We start from the raw sequence: 14,621 nt of genomic DNA on the forward strand, positions 1-14,621 counted from the left end.
TAATATACAATATACAGTATACACAAAATAATAATCAGTGGAAATATATAAGAAGTGTTGTGTTGACATTCAGCTGTCAACACAAGGCCAGTGTGTTATTAAGTGAAGTATAAAATGTGAATCCAGTCTGAGGCTAATAATGTACGGTGCTGATATATGTATCGTGAACGATCAAGAGTTCAAAAGTCTGATTGCTTGGGGGAAGAAGCTGTCATGAAGTCGGCTGGTGCGGGTCCTGATGCTGCGATACCACCTGCCTGATGGTAGCAGTGAGAGCAGCCCATGGCTCGGGCTGGAGCTTTTTCACACACCGCCTGGTATAAATGTCCTGGAGGGAGGGAAGCTCATCTCCGATGATGTGTCTGGCAGTTTGCACCACCCTTTCTTGACCACTTGAGTGTGAGTGCACATGACAGGAAGTAAGGGTGTGTTCACACTTGACAGGTTTGGTTTGATTAAAACGAACTCTGGTGTGATTGTCCTGTGTGGTTCATTTGGACAAGTGTGAACGCTGCCATCCAAACCTTGGTGTGCACCAAACAAGCGGACCGAGACCGCCTGAATAGTGGGTCTCGGACCGCTTCCAAACGAACTCTGGTGCGGTTCGATTTATATATGAAAGCAACATGGACCAAAGACGTCTAAACTGACCAATAACAGGAAGTAATTTACCTAATACTGATCTCAAGCATACCTGGTTCTTCTCATCATAGGAGCTATGTTGCCCATTACAGTCTGGTACAGGCATCGGAACCGCCTTCAGCCGTCCTTGCAGCATATCTTCATTTGTGTGTGCAACGGAGGAATTCCTGGCACTGTTTTGACACCTTTACACATTATACTAGCTCTTCATTTGTTCTCAGCTGGTAAAAATACAACCACGTATACATATATAAATCTAACGAGTGCATTTCACCCAGCAGCCAGCATTGTTTTGGATGTTCAGCAAGTTCCGTCGCAAAATATAGGTAATAAAAGCTGTCCAATCAGGTTGTGGCTTTTTCCTGATGCCTTTTGTTTTGTATCTTTAAGATCTTTCAGTGTTAAAAATGCCAGTGTGAATGCTAAGCGAACCAGGACTAAATGTATCATTTTCTTTTTTGGTCCAGACCAAAACGGCCAAGAGAACCGAACTACAAGTGTGAACACAGCCTAAGTGTTCAAGACTATCCCATGTCTATAACATGCCAAAGTTCAGTGCACTTAACCCACACTAAATCCACATTAGCGCGAATACCGCTTTGGAGTGGTCTTTCAGGCTAAGTGTATCCCAGAGTTCATCACGATCAGGAGCCACACCCCGCCTACCCGAACGATCTGTGTATTTTCACCATGATGACTCAAGGGAAGTTATTTATTATAATCAGATAGTGAAACGTAAGTGAAGCATATATTTATTTTAGTATAAATGAAAGCATTCAACATTATATAATGTGTTTGGGATGACTTAATATCAGCATAATAATTACAAAATATTATTTATGTGTATATATTTATATACCTCTTTGTTAGCCTTCTCGCCCAGTAATCACATTATTTAGTTTATTCTTTCCTAATGCTGCTGGACATTTTGGTCATTTATCAGCCAGTGTGGCATACAATATGTGGTCTAGTAAATGTTATTTTAAAATTAAAAATGTATCAACTACTACCACAGGTTCTTTCTCATCTTTATGTATATAAAATATACGGTTTGATGCTTTTTACTTGTTGTATGAAACCACATACTGATAAGTTGTGTAAAGCAGTCTTTGGTCGTCTTATATAAATGACAAGCCAAAGCATATAATTTAAATGGTTTGTATTAGTAGCTATTAATGGATCACACAGGTTTATAGAATGAAGTTTTTATTTTGTTAAATTTGTTAGTTTTATGCAGTGTATTGAGAAACAAGGTAGAAATAAATTGCTTATAATTCATATTTTACAGCAATTATGGACAATGCAATTTTACAGTTAAAATTTTTTAATGTGCAAAGTATTGAAAATCAAAATGAGTAAAAAAAAAAAAATGTTTCTCATGGTCTTAAGAGTCTTTTGATCTGAAGGGATATGCTTAAATGTTTGAAATTAGTTTTGTAAACAAAAATATAATTGTAACCATACTAATTTATTTCATTATAAATCTAATATTTAATAAAATAAAAAATAAAGAAATGGATGACTTGGACCAATGACTTGGACCAAATAATAAAGAAAAGCAGCCAATAAGTGCCCAACATAGATGGGAGTCAAGAGTACATGTCTGAAACTTCTAGGAAAAGGGTGACTACTTTGAAGAAAATATAACACAGTTTTGATTTATTTTGGATTTTGTGTAGTCACAACATAATTCCCATAGTTCTATTTATGTTATTCCATAGTTTTGATGACTTTACTATTATTCTAAATGTGAAAAAAAAAAATAAAAAAAATAATAATAATTAAAGAAAATAATAAAAAAAATAATATATTATATATATATATATATAATAAAGAACGGGTAAGTGTTTCAAAACTTTTGACCTGTAGTGTATCAACATCAATAGCCAGGGGTAAAAGAAAATTAACGATAATAATAATAATAATATGAAATAACTAAAAAAGTAAATATACAATAAAATTGTAAATATCAGCTAAATAAAATAAAGAAAATAGCAAAATACAATCATTTATAAATATTAACTGGGAATCTTGAAATAAGCAGTGCAAACAAGTGTTTTTCAACCTTTTGTTTTCAGATGCAGAGAGTGTTTAAAAATACTGTTGAAATTCGTTGAGAAATGTCTTAAAATGTGATTTATGATAAGAATATTTGCACTTTTGCATGCGAAACTTGCAGCCAAATGTAGTAAAACACTTTAGTAAAACATTTTAACTTATATTTACAAGAACTAATACATTCAGAAAAGCATGTATACTTTGAGCAGGAGGCATACGATATACTGTAACAAACAGCCTCTTCCTGGAGCCAGAACTCCCATCACTTCCTGAGGACACTGGAATTGGTAGAAGAACAGGAGACTTGCAAATGTATTCTTTATTGCAGATGATCAGGAACATCAGTCAACACATATTATTTTGATATTCATGCTGCAGTCATTAGGTCTGACCAAGTAAGGATACATAGTATGTTTTTGGTATTCTGTAGGTACAGGTGTTTAACTTACACAAAGCTCGATAAACGACACCTCTAAACAAAGTATTAAAAGAAAGGATAAAGGATTAAATCCTTTGGACCTAATCCAAATAAAATAACTGCATCATCAATTGGCTTGACCACCACACAGTCATGACAAAAACAAATATATCAACATTAACACATAGGTAAAACAATCACAAGTATAAGGTAGAACCATTCAACAGGAAAAGCTCTTTTTAAAACCTTATGAACCTGATGCTATATCATATTAATCTGAAATGACCACAAACAATGTATATGTTGTCAAAATTATCCTAATAAAGAAAACTCAAGAAGTCCTTTTTCTTTTCCCAAGAGAAGAAAGTTTATTTATTTTCAACAAACAACACACTTGGCATGGAAAGTACACATTGACCATAAACTGATATATGTGTGTGATGTATGTGATAGTGTATAATGTGACTGTCTGCTTTATGCTATGTTTAAACAACCTGGTGCCTTAGAGCTCTCACTTTGAGTTGAGAGATGGGAGGGGGTAAGCATAAAGGTTATCATTTAGTCTTGAAGTTTAACAAATTAAACTAACAATCTCCTCTAAACCTTTCCACTGCTTTGCCTAACATCTACTTTCCAATAAGACAGTGAGTTTGCTTTGGCTGTTGCACTGGCCAATTATATTCTGCCACAAGACTTTTTCTGGTGTTAGAAATGTATAAAATGTCATGTACACTTTGCTTTGTTGAGACTTCTGTTGGGAACTCTCCCGGCCATATTTTGCTAATACAATAAAGCACTGGAAAAGAAAAAAAATCTGACTGTCCAATGGCCATTGTGTTAATTTTTGGTTTTGTAAAGACTTGGGACTATGGCTACAGAAACACTAGATATTCAATTTCATACCCTACCAGCACAAATGAAATGCCAATATAGGTGTTACATTACATAATAGTTACATCAACAAAGTGCTGTATCTTATCTATTTTATGTTATTAACATGTACATATGTTTGTATGATAGGAATGTTATCTGAAAAGTGTCAAAGGGTCTGAGAAAGGTCACTTGGTAATGGCATTTGTTTGCTCTACTTTTACAAAACACATTGAAAGTGAGATGTGTTTTTATCTGATTGTTCATCCTACTACTACAACTAAGTGGTTCTGGTAATCATAATTACATCATTTCTGATGTGGATTGAGATGTCCAACTTTTGGGTAGGTCAGTTAAATTGGGATTATGATGTCTTAATACACATATCAACATTCTTCTGCAGGTCTATATCTACAGTATATTCAGCTTCTTAAAATTACTTAGTTTATTAAAACAGTGAATTAAATGTTTCATGGTGTCTGAATTACTGTAATTACAAGATTGTGACTAGTAAAAGCCATTCACATCTTTTAAGAGCTTGGAATTAAAAGTTTTAAATTCTGAATTCTATGAAAGCATCAGCTTGACAGTTGTGATGTGATGTAAAACAAATATGGCAGCAGTATCACAGTTAAAGATAGTGAAACATATTTCTGCTTCATATGTCATTATATTATTCAGTTATTTTCAGGAGTTATTCTTAAACAGTTTGTGACAAAATACCTCTAACTCCTGAAAACTATGAATGTGGAATAATAAAATGACATATGAAGTGGAAACATGTGTCTAATATGAATTAATGAATGTAGAGACAGAATATGACTGTAGCGTTACAATTATGACACTGACCTATTAGACTTGTCACACCCCAAAATTTTCCAGAGATTACCCTCATTTTAAAGAATGGCTGGTGGGAGAACAGAGGATTGATTGTTCATGCAACTAATTTTCCATGGGAATAACAATAGCAGTAGGAAACTACAATTAATGCCACGTGACAATTTGAAATGTGTTGCGAAAAACGGATAAAATATAAAACAATATTTTTGGAATGAGTGAACTGTAAATGATAATTTATTAAAATCATTATGAATTCAAGAAGACAGTTTTGAAGCATTCTGACCCTATAACTGAAATGAAGTATTGAGTAATTCAAAATCAAAACAATTACACTTGATAACATGATATACTAATGACATAAATGACATTGATTAAAACAACTAAATAACTTAGTTAACTAAATAGTTCCCATCCATGCATTATAAAAGTTATGAATTTAGCGTACTGTAAATCATAGTATAGGGATTAAATATCATTTTTCCTTTTAAATCGCCTGTTATAGTACAATATAGTATAGACATCTGTACTGCTGAAGAAAAATAAATAAATAAAAAAATACAATAAAAACAGAGTGGTTAGCATGCAGGCTACATAAAGCTGAAGCAGTTGCAAGTTATCACGATAACATGATATGTTTTTCATCAGGCATTACAAACGGCTACACCTGACCCTGGAGACCAGATTTTCAGGGAGACTCCATTGCTCACGACACCGATGTCCTGAAAAACATGCTACCTTTCAGGATGTACTACCAACGCTATAATCGCATCGTTTTAGGGTTAGGGTTTAGTAGATTGCAGGAAATGGCGCTTGCGGGTTCTTTCGAGCATCAGATTTCAGTGGTGGAAATAGGCAATGCTGCAGTTTTAATCATCTTTTTAAGGAATAGTTCACCAAAAAATGAAAATTTGTTGATAATTTACTCACCTTCAGGCCATCCAAGATGTATCTGAGTTTCTTTCTTCATCAAACAGAATTTAAGACTTTTAGGATTTCATTTAAGGCCTCCTCCTTTAAACAGTGCAAGTGAATGTACTCACAGAGATGTACGGAAGCGAACATTTGTATATAAGTATAAAAAGTATATAAGTATTGTTTTGTTTCTCAAATTAAATCAATCGTTTGGGTTCAGAAGAACTTTATTTGTCGACTGGAGTTGTGTGGATTATTTTGATGCACCCTAAATATGCATTTTGGACCGTCAAAAAATGGAGTACATTCACTTGCATTGTTTAAAGGAGGAGGCCTTAAATGAAATCCTAAAAGTCTCAGCTACATCTTGGATGGCCTGAAGGTGAGTAAATTATCAGCAAATTTTCATTTTTTGATGAACTATTCCTTTAAGTTTTGATATGAAATATGATCATACTTAAGTAAAATATGATTTATTGTAGGTGGGTTAATAATTTAAGCAGTAAAGACACATATAGCATGTCTAGTTGTAGGTTTTATTTTTAAATATCACTTTTCTTAGGATTATAAGTGTGTTAAACGTGTGTAGTTACAGTCCGTATTATGAGAGAAAGGTATAAACAGAAAATCACAACATATGTTGCACGTGATCCTTATGTTATGAAGAGGAGCGATTTTTCAACTGAATTGAAATACTTGCCTGCCATCGAGACAGTAGATATAAGCAACTAACCTTGTCCTCCAGACATCCTTCTACTCCAGAAAACAAATGAAAGCACACAAAAATATGGAATCATACAACTTTTTTGTTAGTGGTTGGGTCAACGACCTCGGTACCAAGGTGTTCCACAATGACTGTTATTTCTCATGTAGGGCCAGTTCTTTTTTCCAATGAAGCTGGTGTTAAGATGTGAGATACAGCCTCCTGCACAACGGAAAAGTGCAAGTGGCTGATGCCATCACATGTAAAAAAGGTGTTTAAATGTACTGTACATATCATTACTTTTGATTTGTACCCTACTCTACTAAGGGAAATGACAGCAACTGTCAATTTCTAAAACACACTTCTGCAGATAACACAGGGAAAGATCAAACACTGCAACTACAATTCATATGGTTTGTCTTAGACTGAAACAAACAACACAAATTGTTGTTGCAATGTCATATCTTAAATCTTTCATGTCATGGACCACATAAGTGTGTTAGAAATGGTCAGTTACTGTAATTTCCCTTAATTGAGCAGTACTTTATGATCTTTATGCTTTTCAGATTTTCCAGATTCCTGCTGCTCCCGTAGCTCTTATAGACTTCTCCTCAGCAAAATCCAAAAAACAAAAACAGGACGATGCCATTGCTGGGAAATCAATTGAACAACCTAAGGTTGAGAAACCAGTTCAATGTCCAAGAGTGAAGAGAGGGTCAGAAACGTATGCTAGGTTTGAGACCTTAAGCAGAAACTGTCCAAGGAGTGCTGCACTGATGGCTAGGGAAAATTACCACAAGGAATTTGTCCCCAAATCTTGTATGTTGCCTAAAACTGTTCTTGAATACAGAACACCAGAGACTCTGCAGCTACCCCCCAAAGATCTTGGAGAGCTATGCCAGGATTTCCAGCTAGAAGAGCTGAAACTTCTCAGGTCCAGGCTGTAGAGAAGGCAACTCAAAGCCAGGGTGCATCCAGGATTTGGTATCGACAAAGAGCTGGATGCATAACTGCCTCTAAGCTTAAACAAGTTCTTAAAATGAACCCTCTGAAACCATCCAAGAGCTTGATTAAGGCCATATGCTACCCAGAGGCACACAAGTTCACCAGAGTCGCGACTAGGTATTTAGGGCTTGAATTAGGATAAGACAGAGGTGAGATTTTGGGTAAGACTAGCACAAGAGTCTCCATAAGGTATGGGCTTGTAAAACAAGGGTTAGGCAGGGTAAAGTATAGGGGTTAGGATAATGGTAAATATTTAAACCACTGAACTGTAATAATGTTGCCTAAAATACTGACCCACTCCAAAGTTTCTAAATTCAACACTAAATATTAAATTACCATTTCATTTGTTGCTGATTGTATCTGTGTACTGTTTACAGTTATGGATGAAAACATGAGACACAAGCCAGAAGAGAGTATGAGAGGCTGATGGGTCTGGAGCACGAGGGCTTCTCCTGTATGGAAAGTGGTCTCTGGCTGAATCCCAAGTGGCCATACATGGGAGCCTCGCCTGATGGGATTGTCACATGCGACTTTCATGGAACTGGGATTTGCGAGATAAAGGTAATATTATGGTTCATTATAAACGTGCTAAAAAAAGATGTTTGACATGTAAAATCATAATTTCACTTTACTATAAAGACAGAAAGCATTTAAAGTGTAGAAAGTTATTACAGGGTTTTTTTCCTAACTTTTTTGTGCAAGACTTGGTAGTCGGAACATGTCACGTATAAAACACCTGACTATATAAGAATCAGTAGAAATAAATAAAAAGTCAGACAAAATTAACCACGTCAGTTGATTACATGTTCTTTTCACTGTGAATTTTAGTGCCCACACTGCAAGTAAGACAAAGTTAATCTGCGCCTGTGTGCTGGAGACAAGGGATTCTGCCTTATCAAAGATGAGGATAATGTTACACTGGACAGGAGCCATGCTTACTACTTCCAAGTCCAGGCACAGCTTCACGTTGTGGATGCCGAGTATTGCGACTTTGTGGTGTGGAACTCTAATGACATTTTTGTTGAAAGAATTATACCAGACATGGACTTTTCGGATGATGTGATTCCCAAAGGTGAGAATTTTTTCACAAACGGTATCCTTCCAGAAGTGTTGGGACAGCAAGTTACAAAATAACATGTTGACATGTAATATGACTAAAAGATACTAGCTCACATCAGCTCAGGCACTTGATTCAGTCATATTTTGCAAAAGAAAAACACTGACTAACATGAATGTATCTTTTTTTGGCAATCAGGTGTTTATTGAGAAGATTAAATAAAAACGAGAAGATTAAATTATATATATATAAAAAAATAAAATAAAAAAAAAGGTATTAGTGGTTTCTTATTTACAAGAACTAAAACAATGTACACTTTGTAAATTGGATTACATTTAAAGTCCAAACTTTTAAGACCTAAGGCTAAATTCAAACAAAGCTACTGTGTCGTATGGCAGAGCATTGCTCTTTTATATCTTCTTGTGTCCACGCTGATTTGGAATTGTGAAAGGCTAGATCAACTGTCCTTCGTCTCACCTAACTGATTACAGCTAATTTGGTATTTATTTCTACATTGGAAACTTTGCAGGACTCCACAGTACCTTTTGATTGAATTTAGCCCCTAGGTTATATACAAAATTCACTAAAAACACAATGTACTGTTATGCTATTATTCAGCTGTTCTACTTCCCTACTGTCTTTGTTACTTTTTACATTGAAATGACAAATCAACCACTTGGTAGATCATTACTTTTACCAACCATGACACGTTTATATGCCATGTTCCTCTAGTTTTTGTAATTTCATACTCCAGTGGGACCACAGACTCTGATAAATTTGACAAGGCACAGAAAATAACTCCAATCTTATCAATCAATGACAGTGACTCGCCCGGTTTTGTTGCCATGTGTTCGATAGGCATGGCCCTACTTTGCAGAATCTGATATTTCCTTCTAACTAATCCATTAACACTTTCGACATGAATAAGCACATTAGCTATTTTTCTAGTTTGTTCCACCTCGAATGCTGACAACTGTCTTTTCCCCTTAGTGAATGCAGGTATCTGTAGTGAAGCACAGTAGAATCCTACACTATCCCCAACATTAAACCCACAGTCTGCTAGAACAATATCTCCAGGTAACAGGTTTTTTAGGTCACTCTCTTCAGTAATATGCTTATCACTAACTCTTCCTCCCCAAGCAGAAGATATGTAAGAGACATACCCTTGGGGAGCAACACCAATCAGAAACTTAACAGTGTGGTGATACTTATATTATATAATTAGAAGGTCTTTCAATAAATACTTCAAAACAGTCTATGATCGGAATCAAGATGGCGCCGAGTATGGCTGCTGCGTTGCGAGCTCCGACACAACATAGCAATGTTTTGTTTACAATTCTTATGTTTTTTGTCTTGGATGTTGTCTGCCTCATTGTCTACGACAGACAAACACTTTTGGACATTGGTTCAGCGATCTCACACCGAAAACCGGACTTCACATTCCTCAATGCCGACCCGCTGTTTACAAACACGCCAGCGGAGCCCTTTGTCTGGGCAGCACGGCCGCGGAAACGCAAGAGGAAAAGGGGAAACAGAGCCTTCTCATCAGAGTAAGACGCCGCGCAAATCGACCCACGCTACCCACTATTCTACTGGCAAATGTTCAGTCTCTGGATAACAAGCTTTGCGAGCTGAAAGCGCGGATCTCTTTCCAACGAGAGACTGCTGCATTATCTGCCTAACAGAAACTTGGATGTCTGCGGAGATTCCAGACTCAGCCATTGAACCCAAGGGGTTCTCCGTGCACTGAGCGGACAGAGCAAAAGACCTCTCAGGTAAAAGCAGAGGTGGTGGTGTATGTTTTATGATCAACAAATCCTGGTGTGATCAGAGGAACGTACATTCCATCAAGTCTTTCTGTTCTCCTGATCTGGAATTTCTTATGCTTCTGTGTCGACCATTCTGGCTACCGAGGGAATTCACAGCGGTCATTATCACTGCTGTGTACATTCCCCCACAAGCCGACACAGACTGGGCACTCAAGGAACTGTACGAGATTATAAGTGAGCAGGAAACCGCGCACCCTGAGGCCGCGTTCATTGTGACCGGGGACTTTAATAAAGCCAGTTTAAAATCAGTCGCACCAAAATATCACCAGCACATTAGTTTCAACACACGAGGGGACCGGGTTTTGTATCATTGCTACTCTCCGTTCCGGGATGGCTACAAATCCCTCCCCCGCCCACCATTTGGCAAATCGGACCACTCTTCCATTCTGCTTCTGCCCGCTTACAGGCAGAAATTGAAACAGGAAGCACCCACCCTCAGAACGATCCAGTGCTGGTCGGACCAATCAGACTCTAAGCTACAGGACTGTTTTGATCACACGGACTGGGAGATGTTCCGGTCCGCCTCTGATGACGACATCGAGCTTTACGCTGATAGCGTAATGTGTTTCATCAGAACGTGCGTAGAGGAAGTGATTCCGACCAGAACTGTGCGAATCTATCCGAATCAGAAGCCGTGGATCAATAGCGATGTTCGCGCGGCACTTAATGTGCGGACCTCTGCTTTTAATTCCGGGAACGCGGAGGAGCATAAACAAGCCAGTTATGCCCTCCGAAAAACTATCAAAACAGCAAAATGCCAGTACAGGAGCAAGATTGAAGGACAGTTTAACACCACCAACTCTAGAAGCATGTGGCAGGGAATTAACATCATCACGGACTTTAAAGGGAATAAAAACTCCGCCATTAACACCGCTGCCTCTCTACCGGATGAGCTAAATACTTTTTATGCTCGTTTCGAGGGAAATAACACCGCCCTCGCAGAGAGAGCTCTCACGGCTGAAGCTACAGAGGTTAGTTCACTCTCCGTCTCTGTAGCGGATGTAACCCGAGCGTGCGCGAACCAGCTGGCTGGTGTTTTTACGGACATTTTCAACCTTTCCCTCTCTTTGTCTGTGGTCCCCACATGCTTTAAAACATCCACCATTGTGCCTGTTCCAAAACAATCAAAAATAACTTGTTTAAATGACTGGCGTCCTGTTGCTCTGACCCCCATCATCAGCAAATGTTTTGAGAGACTAATCAGAGATTACATCTGCTCTGTCTTGCCACTCAATCTTGACCCGCTGCAGTTTGCTTACCGCAACAACCGCTCCACTGATGATGCCATTGCATCTACAATACACACTGCTCTCTCCCACCTGGAAAAAAAGAACACTTATGTGAGAATGCTGTTTGTAGACTACAGCTCAGCATTCAACACCATAGTGCCCTCCAAGCTAGATGAGAAACTCCGGGCTCTGGGCTTAAACAGCTCGCTGTGTAGCTAGATCCTGGACTTCCTGTCAAGCAGACGCCAGGTGGTTAGAATAGGCAGCAACATCTCCTCATCACTGACCCTCAACACTGGAGCCCCACAGGGCTGTGTTCTCAGCCCACTACTGTATTCCTTGTACACACATGACTGTGTGGCAACACATAGCTCCAATGCCATCATTAAGTTTGCTGATGACACGACGGTGGTAGGTCTGATCACTGACAATGATGAAACAGCCTACAGAGAGGAGGTGCACACTCTGACACACTGGTGTCAGGAGCACAACCTCTCCCTCAACGTCAGTACGACAAAGGAGCTTGTGGTGGACTTCAGAAGAAAAGACAGAGAACACAGTCCCATCACCATCAATGGAGCACCAGTGGAGAGAGTCAGCAGCTTCAAGTTCCTGGGTGTCCACATCACTGAGTCCGTCACAACTCACATGGTCCCTCCACACTGAAGTCGTTGTGAAGAAGGCTCATCAGCGCCTCTTCTTCCTGAGACGGCTGAGGAAGTTTGGAATGAACCGCCACATCCTCACACGGTTCTACACCTGCACTGTAGAGAGCATCCTGACTGGCTGCATCTCCGCCTGGTACGGCAATAGCACCGCCCACAACCGCAAAGCACTGCAAAGGGTGGTGCGAACTGCCAAACACATCATCGGAGGTGAGCTTCCCTCCCTCCAGGAAATATATACAAGGCGGTGTGTGAAAAAAGCTCGGAGGATCATCAGAGACTCCAGCCAACCGAGCCATGGGCTGTTCTCACTGCTACCATCAGGTAGGCGGTATCGCAGCATCAGGACCCGCACCAGCCGACTCCATGACAGCTTCTTCCCCCAAGCAATCAGACTTCTGAACTCTTGATCTCTCATGATCAATATACATCAGCACTGCACTTTATTACTCTTACTCTTATATCTCACACCGGACTGTCATAAATTATATTATTATTATATTATGTCTCTCTTAACAACTGACTATCAACCGACAGCCTGAATGTCAATACAGTACAATACTGTACATTCTATATATATATATATACACTTTTTTTTTTTATATATATTTTAATTTTTATTGAATAATGTGTACCTATATAGTAAAAAACAAACAAACAAAAAAAAAACAACAAAAAAAAAAAACAGCGTATTGTATACTGTACAGTGTATGTTATTATTTGTATATTGTTGAGTGTAATTATGTGTATAACAGATGTTTAAATTGTGTTGTGTTAATTTGATGTTATTGTAAATTGGTATATGTCTCATCACTGTCACGACTGCTATGTTGATTGCAACTGCACCCAAGAATTTCACACACCATTGCACTTGTGTATATGGCTGTGTGACAATAAAGTGATTTGATTTGATTTGATCACAGCAACTCTACATCCAAATGCTTGCCTGAATGCCATTGGCATTGTGGCTTGAAGTACATGTCGCTCTGGCCACTCAATTAAAAACTCCAATCTCTCATGAAGTATGCCAATTAACTTGTGCCAAATTCTAGAAACAGTGGAGTAAGAGACGTTGAACCTGAAAGCCAAAACTTTCAGAGGAAGGTTTAGCCTCAACCTAAGCAAAACTAAAATTACCTGTTCAAATTCAGAAAGCACAGAAAAATAGCCACAGGTGATATAAGGCTCACACAGTTGAAAAACTGCATTAAAACTAAAAAGTTGGGGAGTCCAGTGTAAAACTTTCTCAAGTCTTCATTCTTCTGAAAAAACTCTTGGCTAAACTGTGAGTCTAGTGCTTTAGTCCTAAGATTACCCTGTTGTGTTTTGCTTCAGAACATCTTCCATCCTCTCAATGTCATCCATGGTTAGGTCTGTCTGGCATCCTGCATCTGCATACAATATATGGCAGTAGGGAGAGGGATTAGTTATTCAAATTACTCTCCAAATTATTAATGACGTGAATTGTTGTCTAGTTCTACTTCTTAGTTGTCAACATTCTTACAAAGGTTCAAGTTATCTGGTCCAATTTATTTGCAGATTCATATTTTTATACACTTGTTTAACCAGGTGAGTTCATAGAGAATTTGGTTATCTATTGTGCAAGCCTAATTCAAAGTTTACATGCATGATTTGTTGTCAGAATCCCGTCATTCTTATACAACTACAATACTGGCAACACTTATTAATACAATTACTTTACCTTGTCGAACATGTAACATATCTGTGTTGTCCTCTGGGTTCTCAGCTGACTCATGGAGATCCAGCAAGGCCTCTGCACCTTCTGCGTGTCCATGTTGATCGTCTCTGGACTTCATCCTCTCCTCTCGTATACGCGATGCTTCTGACATGGGGTTACCCTTCTGATAACCGAGGTTAACTGTAGGAGCCCAGTCTACAGACTCAACGTCGTTTAAAGCACCAGTGCAGCCTAAAGAGAACAACACCGTAGCAATAAGGCTGCACCCTTCAAAGACTTTGTAGTTAGCTTTGCTAACGTTACATATTTTTGTTCAGTTACAGGGGTACAAACTCAAACAAAGAAAAGAAAAAACAATTACTTTAACTTTACAAAGTACGGAAACAGCTAACGCTACCTAAACATAAACATAGCCACATAAGTTGTATTAACTTACCTTTGACGAAGTGGTCACTGCACACACGCATTATCCGACTCGGCTCCTCCCGACCGCAGACGCAGGTTTACAAGCCATTTTTTCCGGCGTTTTTTAGTCAATTTCTTGCATTTCCCCCCCCCTTATGAACAACTTTTGGTACATGATAAAAGCTCCTTGTGGTTTCTCGGTTTGATCGATTTGAGCAACCGTAAACGACGCAAAACATAGGCATTTTGAGTATTTGATAGTGTTTCCTATGTAGAAAATTACTTACTG

The sequence above is a fragment of the Myxocyprinus asiaticus genome, chromosome 25 (genome assembly GCF_019703515.2).
Source record: "Myxocyprinus asiaticus isolate MX2 ecotype Aquarium Trade chromosome 25, UBuf_Myxa_2, whole genome shotgun sequence".
NCBI lineage: Eukaryota > Metazoa > Chordata > Actinopteri > Cypriniformes > Catostomidae > Myxocyprinus > Myxocyprinus asiaticus.